Source organism: Somniosus microcephalus, chromosome 30 (assembly GCF_052327205.1).
Source record: "Somniosus microcephalus isolate GS21.2 chromosome 30, FLI_Smic_1.0, whole genome shotgun sequence".
Classification (NCBI taxonomy): Eukaryota; Metazoa; Chordata; class Chondrichthyes; order Squaliformes; family Somniosidae; genus Somniosus; species Somniosus microcephalus.
The window spans coordinates 11,271,437-11,282,828 of record NC_141016.1 but is presented as its reverse complement, the minus strand read 5'-3'; the positions used below and the strand labels follow the sequence as shown (position 1 = coordinate 11,282,828).

The following is an 11,392-nucleotide window of genomic DNA, read 5'->3' as shown; positions in this document are numbered from 1 at the left end:
GGGTGAGGTGTGTGTGTGGGGGGGGGTGAGCTGTGCGGGGGGGGTGAGGTGTGTGTGTGGGGGGGGGTGAGCTGTGCGGGGGGGGGTGAGGTGTGTGTGTGGGGGGGGTGAGCTGTGCGGGGGGGGGTGAGGTGTGCGGGGGGGGGGTGAGGTGTGTGTGGGGGGGGTGACGTGTGCGGGGGGGGTGAGGTGTGTGTGTGGGGGGGGGTGAGCTGTGCGGGGGGGGTGAGGTGTGTGTGGGGGGGGTGAGCTGTGCGGGGGGGGGGTGAGGTGTGTGTGGGGGGGGGTGAGGTGTGTGTGGGGGGGGGTGAGGTGTGCGGGGGGGGGTGAGGTGTGCGGGGGGGGGGTGAGGTGTGTGTGGGGGGGGGGGTGAGGTGTGTGAGGGGGGGGTGAGGTGTGTGTGGGGGGGGGTGAGGTGTGTGTGGGGGGGGGTGAGGTGTGTGTGGGGGGGGGTGAGGTGTGCGGGGGGGGGTGAGGTGTGCGGGGGGGGGGTGAGGTGTGTGTGGGGGGGGTGGGGTGAGGTGTGTGAGGGGGGGGTGAGGTGTGTGAGGGGGGGGTGAGGTGTGTGTGGGGGGGGTGAGGTGTGTGTGGGGGGGGTGAGGTGTGTGTGTGGGGGGGGTGAGGTGTGGGGGGGGGGGTGAGGTGTGCGGGGGGGGTGAGGTGTGCGGGGGGGGTGAGGTGTGCGGGGGGGGGTGAGGTGTGTGTGGGGGGGGTGGGGTGAGGTGTGTGAGGGGGGTGTGAGGTGTGTGTGGGGGGGGTGAGGTGTGTGTGGGGGGGGTGAGGTGTGTGTGGGGGGGGGTGAGGTGTGGGGGGGGGGGTGAGGTGTGGGGGGGGGGTGAGGTGGGGGGGGGGTGAGGTGTGCGGGGGGGGTGAGGTGTGTGCGGGGGGGTGAGGTGTGTGGGGGGGGGTGAGGTGTGTGCGGGGGGGGGTGAGGTGTGTGTGTGAGGTGGGGGTGAGGTGTGTGAGGGGGGGTGAGGTGTGTGTGGGGGGGGGTGAGGTGTGTGTGGGGGGGGTGAGGTGTGTGTGGGGGGGGGTGAGGTGTGTGTGCGGGGGGGGGTGAGGTGTGGGGGGGGTGAGGTGTGTGTGCGGGGGGGGTGAGGTGTGCGGGGGGGGTGAGGTGTGCGGGGGGGGTGAGGTGTGTGCGGGGGGGGTGAGGTGTGTGAGGTGTGGGGGGGGGGAGTGAGGTGTGTGTGTGTGGGGGGGGGGTGAGGTGTGGGGGGGGGTGAGGTGTGCGGGGGGGGGTGAGGTGTGTGTGTGTGGGGGGGGTGAGGTGTGGGGGGGGGGTGAGGTGTGGGGGGGGGGTGAGGTGTGGGGGGGGGTGAGGTGTGTGTGTGTGCGGGGGGGGTGAGGTGTGTGTGGGGGGGGTGAGGTGTGTGTGAGGGGGGGGTGAGGTGTGTGTGGGGGGTGGGGTGAGGTGTGCGGGGGGGGTGAGGTGTGTGCGGGGGGTGTGAGGTGTGTGCGGGGGGGGGTGAGGTGTGTGTGGGGGGGGGTGAGGTGTGCGGGGGGGAGTGAGGTGTGTGTGGGGGGTGGTGAGGTGTGTGTGGGGGGGGGTGAGGTGTGTGTGGGGGGGGGTGAGGTGTGTGTGGGGGGGGGTGAGGTGTGTGTGGGGGGGGGTGAGGTGTGCGGGGGGGGGGGTGAGGTGTGTGTGGGGGGGGTGAGGTGTGTGTGGGGGGGGGTGAGGTGTGTGGGGGGGGGTGAGGTGTGTGTGTGGGGGGGGGGTGAGGTGTGTGGGGGGGGGTGAGGTGGGGGGGTGAGGTGTGTGGGGGGGTGAGGTGTGTGGGGGGGGGTGAGGTGTGTGTGGGGGGGGTGAGGTGTGTGGGGGGGGGGTGAGGTGTGTGGGGGGGGTGAGGTGGGGGGGTGAGGTGTGTGTGGGGGGGTGAGGTGTGTGGGGGGGGGGTGAGGTGTGTGGGGGGGGTGAGGTGTGTGTGCGGGGGGGGGTGAGGTGTGCGGGGGGGGGGTGAGGTGTGTGGGGGGGGTGAGGTGTGTGTGGGGGGGGGTGAGGTGAGGTGTGCGGGGTGGGGGTGAGGTGTGCGGGGGGGGGGTGAGTGTGTGGGGGGGGTGACGTGAGGTGTGCGGGGGGGGTGAGGTGTGTGTGGGGGGGGTGAGGTGTGTGTGGGGGGGGGTGAGGTGTGTGTGTGGGGGGGGTGAGGTGTGTGGGGGGGGTGAGGTGTGTGTGGGGGGGGTGAGGTGTGTGTGGGGGGGTTGTGAGGTGTGTGTGTGGGGGGGGTGAGGTGTGTGGGGGGGGTGAGGTGTGTGTGGGGGGGGGGGTGAGGTGTGTGTGTGGGGGGGGTGAGGTGTGTGTGTGGGGGGGGGTGAGGTGTGTGTGCGGGGGGGGTGAGGTGTGGGGGGGGGTGACGTGAGGTGTGCGGGGGGGGTGAGGTGTGTGTGGGGGGGGTGAGGTGTGTGTGTGGGGGGGGTGAGGTGTGTGGGGGGGGGTGAGGTGTGTGTGTGGGGGGGGTGAGGTGTGTGTGTGGGGGGGGTGAGGTGTGTGTGTGGGGGGGGTGAGGTGTGGGGGGGGGGGGGGGGGGTGAGGTGTGCGGGGGGGGGTGAGGTGTGTGTGTGAGGGGGGGGCGCCTGTACCAGTGAGGCGGGTGGAAGGGGCAAAATCCAGCAAATACTCCCATTTGTCTCTCAGTTGTGGAAATTGATACCTAGAAACCATGGGAAAGCTGTCGGGATGTCAAGAGGCAGTGCCGGGCAGAGCCACATGCTGGAGCCAAGAGTCACTCAACTTCTGCCCCAGGCACTTCAACTGCTCGTGCAGATTAACCCTTTCAGAGCACTGAAATACACACAGCTCTGTTATATCGCACTGGCACCTCTTTGTTACAACATATACAGCAGGGTTTTATCCTGCTTACTCACTGTGCCTCATGGCATAATACACACAGCAGTATTATAACATATCGCATGGCGTGTTCTGTATAATATACACAGTGGCATTGTACAGTATCACAAACACACTGTGTTGTCGGCTGTTGCTCAGTGGGCAGCACTCTCGCCTCTGAGTCAGAAGGTTGTGGGTTTGAGTCCCACTCCAGAGACTGAGCACATAAAGCTAGACTGACACTCCAGTGCAGTGCTGAGGGAGTGCCGCACTGTCGGAGGTGCCGTCCTTCGGATGAGACGTTAAACCGAGGCCCCGCCTGCTCTCTCAGGTGGACGTAAAAGATCCCATGGCCACTATTTTGAAGAAGAGCAGGGGAATTATCCCTGGTGTCCTGGGGCCAATATTTATCCCTCAACCAACATAACCAAAACAGATTATCTGCTCATTATCACATTGCTGTTTGTGGGAGCTTGCTGTGTGCAAATTGCTGCAGCGTTTCCCACATTACAACAGTGACTACACTTCAAAAAGTACTTCATTGGCTGTAAAGGGCTTTGAGATGTCCGGTGGTCGTGAAAGGCGCTATAGAAATGCAAGTCTTTCTTTTATGGTATATAGATATTGTATTCCTGTGAACGGACTAATTATTCTTGTATAATACACACAGTCGCACATATCCCACCAACAGTATTGATGCTATAGTATATTCACAGTGGGTTATAATGCGGTATATATTATGCCACAACATATGATTTTGTGGTATAGTATATGTCCCACTAACATGCTGTGTTTTATATAATATATGGAGGAATATTACACTCAGTAACACGTGTTATTTTGTGTAATGTGTACAGAAGTGTTACAGCCCAGTAACACCATGTTTTACATCTAGCATATGTCATTCGCACTCCAGGCATTCGAATCCAAGTATCGCATCACACTTTAAAGAGCAATAATCTTTAAAAAAAAACACAAGACTGCCCCAGTCATCGATCTGGAGCCTGAAGGGGTTACAATTGGCCCCAGTCTTTACAAACATCGACCATTCCCTGGGCTTGCCTATTGAGAGCATTTCCCCGCGAGGAAGTGCCTTAAAGGGGCAGGCTAGTTTAGCAACCCTGCACCCCCAATGGCAGACTGCTCGTAAGCCATGAGCAATGCAGCAGGCCATCCACATGCTTCATATCCAGTAGTACTCCGGGGGGGGCGGATTTGCGGGGGGAGGGGGGGAAGAGCAAGGGAGTGGGACTAATTGGAGAGCTCTTTCAAAGTGCCGGCGCAGGCATGATGGGCCGAATGGCCTCCTTCTGTGCTGTATCATTCTCTGATTCTAAGCATTATACTCACTAAGGTAGTATCTGCTATATATTATTATAGTATATAAAGGAGTGTTGAACTCTATTGGCACTCTATATAATATAGTAACATGTAGCGTGTTGTATACTGGAATGGTATCTCTCCGAGATTATCCTGGAGGTCAAGGACAACCGTTCTTATACTCCATGGTCAACCACCTCCTCTTACCCCTCGCCTGCCCCACTCACCTCCTCTTACCCCTCGCCTGCCCCACTCACCTCCTCTTACCCCTCGCCTGCCCCACTCACCTCCTCTTACCCCTCGCCTGCCCCACTCACCTCCAACACTAAGTGGAAAGATTTGGTTTCCTTGTCTCACAGATGAGAGTCCATCCGTACAGTTGCCTCTGCTGCCAACCCTGCTGTCCCCTTGATTGCCTCCAGCCACCTCTCGCTCTCGCCCAGTCCCATGTCAATCTCTACTTTCTCTGCCATCGACCCCTCCCCACCGCCAGCCCCCAAACTCCTCTTCCCTGGAGGTGTTTCCTCCTCACTTGACCCCTTCCTCACCCAGCTCCTGGCCCCAATGCTCACCTTTTCTCAGGTGAGGTCTCTAGGGTCAGGTTGGGTATTTGAGGTGGTTGGTGACGGCGGTTTTTGAAAGGGACACGTACTCCCCTCAGCCAAGTTCTCCTGGTGTAGGAGATCAGAAAGAAAGAAAGACTTGCATTTATATAGCACCTTTCACGACTACTGGACATCTCAAAGCGCTTTACAGCCAATGAAGTACTTTTTTTGAAGTGTAGTCACTGTTGTAATGTGGGAAACGTGGTAGCCAATTTGCGCACAGCAACCTCCCACAAACAGCAATGTGATAATGGCCAGATAATTTGTTTTTGTTATGTTGATTGAGGGATAAATATTGGCCAGGACAGCGGGGAGAACTCCCCTACTCTTCTTCGAAATAGTGCCATGGGATCTTTTACGTCCACCTGAGAGGGCAGACGGGGGTCTCGGTTTAGCGTCTCATCCGAAAGACGGCATCTCCGACAGTGCAGCACTCCCTCAGCATTGCACTGGGGGCGTCAGCCTAGCTTTATGTGCACAAGTCCCTGGAGTGGGACTATGAACCCAAAACCTTCTGACTCCGAGGCGAGTGTGCTACGGCTGACACTGTAGCGGGGAGGGGGAGGAAGAGGTTTGAGGAGCTGGTCAACTATAGAGAAAACGAGGGATGGGTTGTCTTTGGCCTCCAGGGTGATCCTGGAGCAATAGAAGAACCCACCCACCTCGAGCCCACCCTGACCCTAGAGTCCCTTCCCAACTACACTTTAACCCTTGCCTTGCCTTGCCTCGCCTCTCTAACGTCCTTCAGAGTGTTGCTGTCTCCCGTGCCCTTGGTGATTCCATTTCCATCTATCGCAACGCAGCTGGCATGGGCTTCTTTTCCCACCCCTACACCGTCGCCTGCGGAGTCTCTCCTCCCACCCCCCCCCCACCCCACCCCGATCTATCCTTGACCACCTACCCACCCTTCCCCATCTATATGCAGCCACTCAATGACATTATCCTGAGACGTGGGGGTCAGCTCGCATAAGTATGCTGATGACGCCCTGCCGCCCCTTGAACCTTGACCCCGCTGTGCTGCCAGATGCTTGGTCGACAGCAACGGATGTCAAACCGCTCTGCAACAGGACAGGGGGGGAAGACTGAAGCCATTCTTTTTTGGTCGATACCACCCCCTGCGGTCAGCAGCAAGAGGGCCCTGAATGAATTGTCTCCCTCTTTCTGGCTTAGTGGGCTCTGAGGCGAATTATAGCCCCCCCCACCTCTGTCCTGGTTTGGATCAAATAACTTCCTCTCAATACCTCCACCGGGCACTGTACTTACCCAGTGAGCTCTGGCAGGAGCTTGATACTTCAGTATCCCATGGAATACCTGTTGTATATCTGTATCTCATATCCTGCGGCTGCCCTAGTTAGCTGCATGCCACTCCAGAGCGTGTGTCTCCTCATGAGTTAGCACGCCCCCACATTGCAGGTCCCAACCTGCTTTCCTGCATTTTCTTTTCCATAATATTCGTGAAAGGTTCAAATATGTCCATGTGTGGCTGAGGTATCAGTTACTCCCCACTGTGAGGGTTGAGAGCAAACCGCTCCTTCAGTTCGCTCCCATTCCCAAACTTGCGGCCCATTTATATTACAGTAGATATGGCTCCTGCTACTGAGGTTCTTCACCACACCCGAACATTATGGCCCGAGTCCTATGCACTCTTTTTCACCCAGCACCTTGACTTGAAATCCTCCTCCTCATTTACCATCCCTCCGTGGCCTCGCCCCAACCCATTCTTCTGACCTAGGCCTTCTGTACACCCCCCACCCCCTCGCAGCTCCACCAGCAGTGTCACAACCTTCAGGCATCTTGGAATTCTTTTTGTAAACCCCTCCGTTTCACTACCTCCCTTTCCATCTTTAAAGGGCTCTTCAAAACCTACCTCTTCCACCACGCCTTCTGTCATCTCCCCTGTAACTCCTTCCTCAATTCTTCCCTCCCTCTCCCGAGGCGCCTTGGGATGTTGTCCTATGTGAAAGTCAACAACTTCTCACCACAGAACCTCAGTGTGATACCAGGGAGTGAGAGAGAGAGAGGTCCTCACCCAGCTGGTACAGTGAGATACCAGAGAGAGGTCCGAGATACCAGAGAGAGGACCTCACCCAGTTGGTACAGTGAGATACCAGAGAGAGGACCTCACCCAGCTGGTAGTGAGATACCAGAGAGAGGACCTCACCCAGCTGGTACAGTGAGATACCAGGGAGAGGACCTCACCCAGTTGGTACAGTGAGATACCAGAGAGAGGACCTCACCCAGCTGGTACAGTGAGATACCAGAGAGAGGACCTCACCCAGTTGGTACAGTGAGATACCAAAGAGAGGACCTCACCCAGTTGGTACAGTGGGATGCCAGAGAAAGAGATCGGTGCTCCATAAACTGATGTGCACTTCATGCGATTGGCGCACCATAAACCTACCAACCCTGGCCAAACACCAACCGAGATGGTCAGCTGTGAATTGTACACTGGGGCATCACCGCAGGCTCATATATGAACCTGGTTAATAGGGCATGGCACACCAATCACATGACCCTCAGTTCATGGCGCACCAATCACATGACCCTCGATCCGGGTGCACCAATCAGGTGAGCCTCAGTTCATGGTGCACCAATCACATGACCCTCGATCCGGGGTGCACCAATCAGGTGTGCCTCAGTACATGGTGCACCAATCCGGTGAGCCTGTGGTGATGCCCCCAGTGAATGGTTCACAGCTGGGGTTTGGCCGGGCTGTCGGTTTTGCTGGTTTGCAGAGGGTTGGATTGGAGTAGGAAGCCTGGAACTCCGATGGTGTCACAAGAATGAAGCACGAGCAGTATCTAACAATCCACTGAGAAAGGCCAGGTAGATTGTGAGGGTCAGAGACAAGTCGAAGGTCAAAGGTGTGGGAGAGATTGCCCATGAGCAAAGCAGTGTTCATCTTTCTTGCTTTCCAGGGTAACAATACAGTAATAATAGAATTTAACCGTAATACAAGGCAAAAATGTGACTGTAGAAAATTTTGAGCCAGAAAGCAGCTGGAAGCAGACAAGTCGCATCGACAGGCACCACAAGAAATTATAATACCCAGCTTTCAGGGAGCGCGGGGGGAAAACCAGAGGCGGAGAGCGCAGGGGGAAAACCAGAGGCGGGGGCGTGGGGATGAAGATTTTCACTAATTAGCCAACTAAATAGAAGCCCTAAGTGGCTATTTTCTGAGAGAGATTCTTTGGATAAATGTATTTCTAGAATTTTCCATTTCACCCTACACCCATGAAGAAACACTGATGGAAGGAAACGAGGGAGGGGGAAGGGGCAAAGGCAGTACGTTTGTTCTTCCCCATCCCCCCCCCCCCCCTCTCCTGACATCACTGGCTCTTACTGGGATTCAGTTCCATGGGCACCACCAGCCCTCTGGGTCACCAGGAGCAAGAACCCTGATTACTTTAAACTTACCCCCCCCCTTTACCCCAGGGGGGGCCACCTAGGACGCGATGATCTCCCTCCCTCAGCAAGAGCAGCAAATTGAGCACAGACTGGGGGGATCGAACCTGTGGCCATTAGTCAGTGTGACTCAGTGCCACCACAGGGGGCAGGGCCTTCACCAGCCGAGCTACCGTGGAGGAAATGCGAGGGGGTGGGGGGGAAAGCAGATATCTTTTTGACACAAAACTCCCATGGAGGGAAACTCCCATCCAATTTACCCCATCTTAACGTCATTGCAAACACTGGTAAACAAACAACCAATTCTTGCTAAATAACAACAGAGAATGCTGGAAAAACTCAGCAGGCCAGGCAACATCCGTGGAGAGAGAAATAGAGCCAACGTTTCGGGTCGAAACCCTTCGTCAGGACTAAAGAGGCACAGGAAATGAAATAGGTTGAGAGGCCGGGCTGGGAGAGAACAAAAGAGAAGTGAAGAGACATTAAGAGGTATTCAACACGAGACGAGATGGTGATAGGACTAGTGGAGACAAAAGACGGCTCTAGATTAGGTGTGAAATGCGCTGGCAGAATGGGAGACAGCTGCCGTGTGGGAGAGAGAGAAAAAAGAAAGGGGGGGGGCGAGGGAAAGGCCAAAACAAAATTGTGGATAAAAAATAAGTAAAAATGTAATAGGGGCCGAGGTTATGATCTGAAATTGTTGAACTCGATATTGAGTCCGCAAGGCTGTAAAGTGCCTAATCGGAAGATGAGCTGTTGTTCCTCGAGTTTACGCTGAGCTTCCGTGGAACAATGCAAGAGGCCAAGGATGGTAAGGTTCTCTCCACGGATGTTGCCTGGCCTGCTGAGTTTTTCTAGCATTCTCTGTTGTTATTTCGGATTTCCAGCATCTGCAGTATTTTGCTATTCGTACCAATTCTTGCATTTGAGCGGGCGGGGGGGGGGGGGGGGGAAACGTGACCTTAAAAATCTCAGGAGCCGGCGAACACGACAACTGCCTGTCCATTGAAGGGCCTGTGTCTGAATGAGAGGGGCCCGGCTGTTGCTTGCGATAGAACTTGAAGGGCTGCCAAGAAAATTAGGCTTCGGGCCTAGAGTTTCCAGAAAGTTGGCTGCAGCCTGGGAACCGCTGTCCTCTCATGCCCCCCTGGTCTCGTAGCCTATCCAGCCACGTATTGCAAGCTATGGAGCATAGGTTTCCTGAGGAGGGGGGCTGGTGTTCTCTTTCTGTTTGTTTGAGTGAGAACACAATGCTGAGGCAAGATTGTAAAAAAAAAATAATGAAAGCCATTTACAGTCGATCTAATGCTTTTATTTTTAGTTTAATTTGTACCAATTGTTTTGGGGATTATAATTCCAATCCCTGGCCAGTTCTCCCCCTCTGCGTTGGGCCTTGTGTTTGTAATGGGGGGCCTGTCTCTCTCATTGTCGCTGTGCGCAGTACGCCCTGCAAGGACATCTCGTCGACTCTTGATCACTTCCATGAAAGCATGTTTTGAGTAGATGTTTGCCGGCCCATAGGGATTCTCGTATCAGAGTTCAAAACATCTGAGCGCAGCAGTCAGTAAATCCGAGGCGTGCGATTCGGTCACCAGCCTTGCTCCTGAGGTGTCATTCCGCGCATGCACTTGGAAATGGCAAGCTGTGTTCGCCACATGGGACGCTGGACTCTAAACAGTGTTCAACCTCAGATGCCTCTCTTATTCTCAGTTTTCTTTCTCTCTCACACACACACATTCTTTCTCTTGCTCACACACACTCATTCCCTCTCTCTCTCTCTCTCTCACACACACTCATTCCCTCTCTCACACTCTCATTCTCTCTCACACACTCTCGCCTTCTCTCTCTCGCACACACTCTCTATTTCTCTCTCTCACACTCTCTCTCCCTCACACACACACTCATTCCCTCTCTCTCTCTCACACACACACACACACACACACACACACACTCATTCCCTCTCTCTCTCTCTCATTCTCTCTCACACACTCACTCTCTCATTCTCTCTGACTCTCTCATTCTCTCTCTCACAGTCATTCTCTCTCTGACTCGCTCGTTCTCTCTGACTTTCTCATTCTCTCACACTCTCATTGTCTCTCTGACCCACTCTCTCCCACTCTCTCCCACTTTCTCCCACACACTCCCTCCCCCTCCCCCTCCCTCCCCCTCCCTCTCCCACACACACACACTCTCTCTCTCACTCCCTCACACTCTCATTCTCTCACACTCTCTCATTCTCTCTCTCTCAGACACTCTCTCATTCTTTCTCTCAGACACACACTCCAATTCCAATTCCAATTCAAATGCTTTATTGGCATGAAAGTTTACAGAGAACCATATTGCCAAAGCTTACATAGCAAAAAGGTACAGTTTTCCAACATTCTGTAGGTGTCAATTGATTTGACATTTGTTGGGTACATACAATATTACTTTTAAACAATATTAATTTTAAACAGTCTTTGTACTTCATTTGGTACGTTCAATATTAATTTTAAACAGTCTTAATTTTAAACAGTCCTCAGGTTGTGACATGTTGTTACATATTTGGCCCCAAGGTATGGTCTGTCTCCTTCTCCCAGGACTAATCTCAATTTTGACAGGTCATCCAATTCCTTGAAATCTGGGGTTGTTTGGCTTAGCTTGTTGAATAATATGTTTCTTGATGTGTTGAATTTTTCGCATTTTAGGAGGAAATGCATTTCTGTTTCAACCTCGCCGGCCAGACATTGATCGCATATTCTATTCTCTCTAGGCTGCCAGGATTTCTTGTATCTGCCTTTTTCAATTTCCAGTTGGTGGTCGCTTAGTCTGTACCTGGTGAGGGTCTGTCTCTGTTTTGTGTCTCTGATGGTCGTGAGGTAGTCTGCCAGTTTATAATCTCTTTTTAGGGCCCGGTAACATTCTAATCTGCTTTGGCTTTCGGTTATTTTGTTCCAATGTTCCAGGTAGGTTTCTTTGCATTGTCTCTCTCTCTCTCTCTCCCCCCAGTCTCTCTCTCTCTCCCCCTGTCTCTCTCCCTCTCTCTCTCCAGTCTCTCTCTCTCTCTCTCTCTCTCTCTCTCTCTCCAGTCTCTCTCTCTCTCTCTCTCCCCCCCCGTCTCTCTCTCTCTCTCTCTCTCTCCCCCCCAGTCTCTCTCCCCCCCCCCCCAGTCTCTCTCCCCCCCCCCCAGTCTCTCTCTCCCCCCCCCAGTCTCTCTCTCTCTCAATTCAATTCAATTCAAATGCTTTATTGGCAT

At 54.8% G+C, this 11,392-nt stretch overlaps 1 protein-coding gene across 3 annotated transcripts in view; it reads left to right on the top strand.

Moving 5' to 3' along the window:
• The window catches only part of LOC147097920 (uncharacterized), a 78,761-nt gene that overhangs the window by 13,414 nt on the left and 53,955 nt on the right, over positions 1-11,392 (top strand). The gene's annotated exons all lie outside the window — the stretch shown is intronic.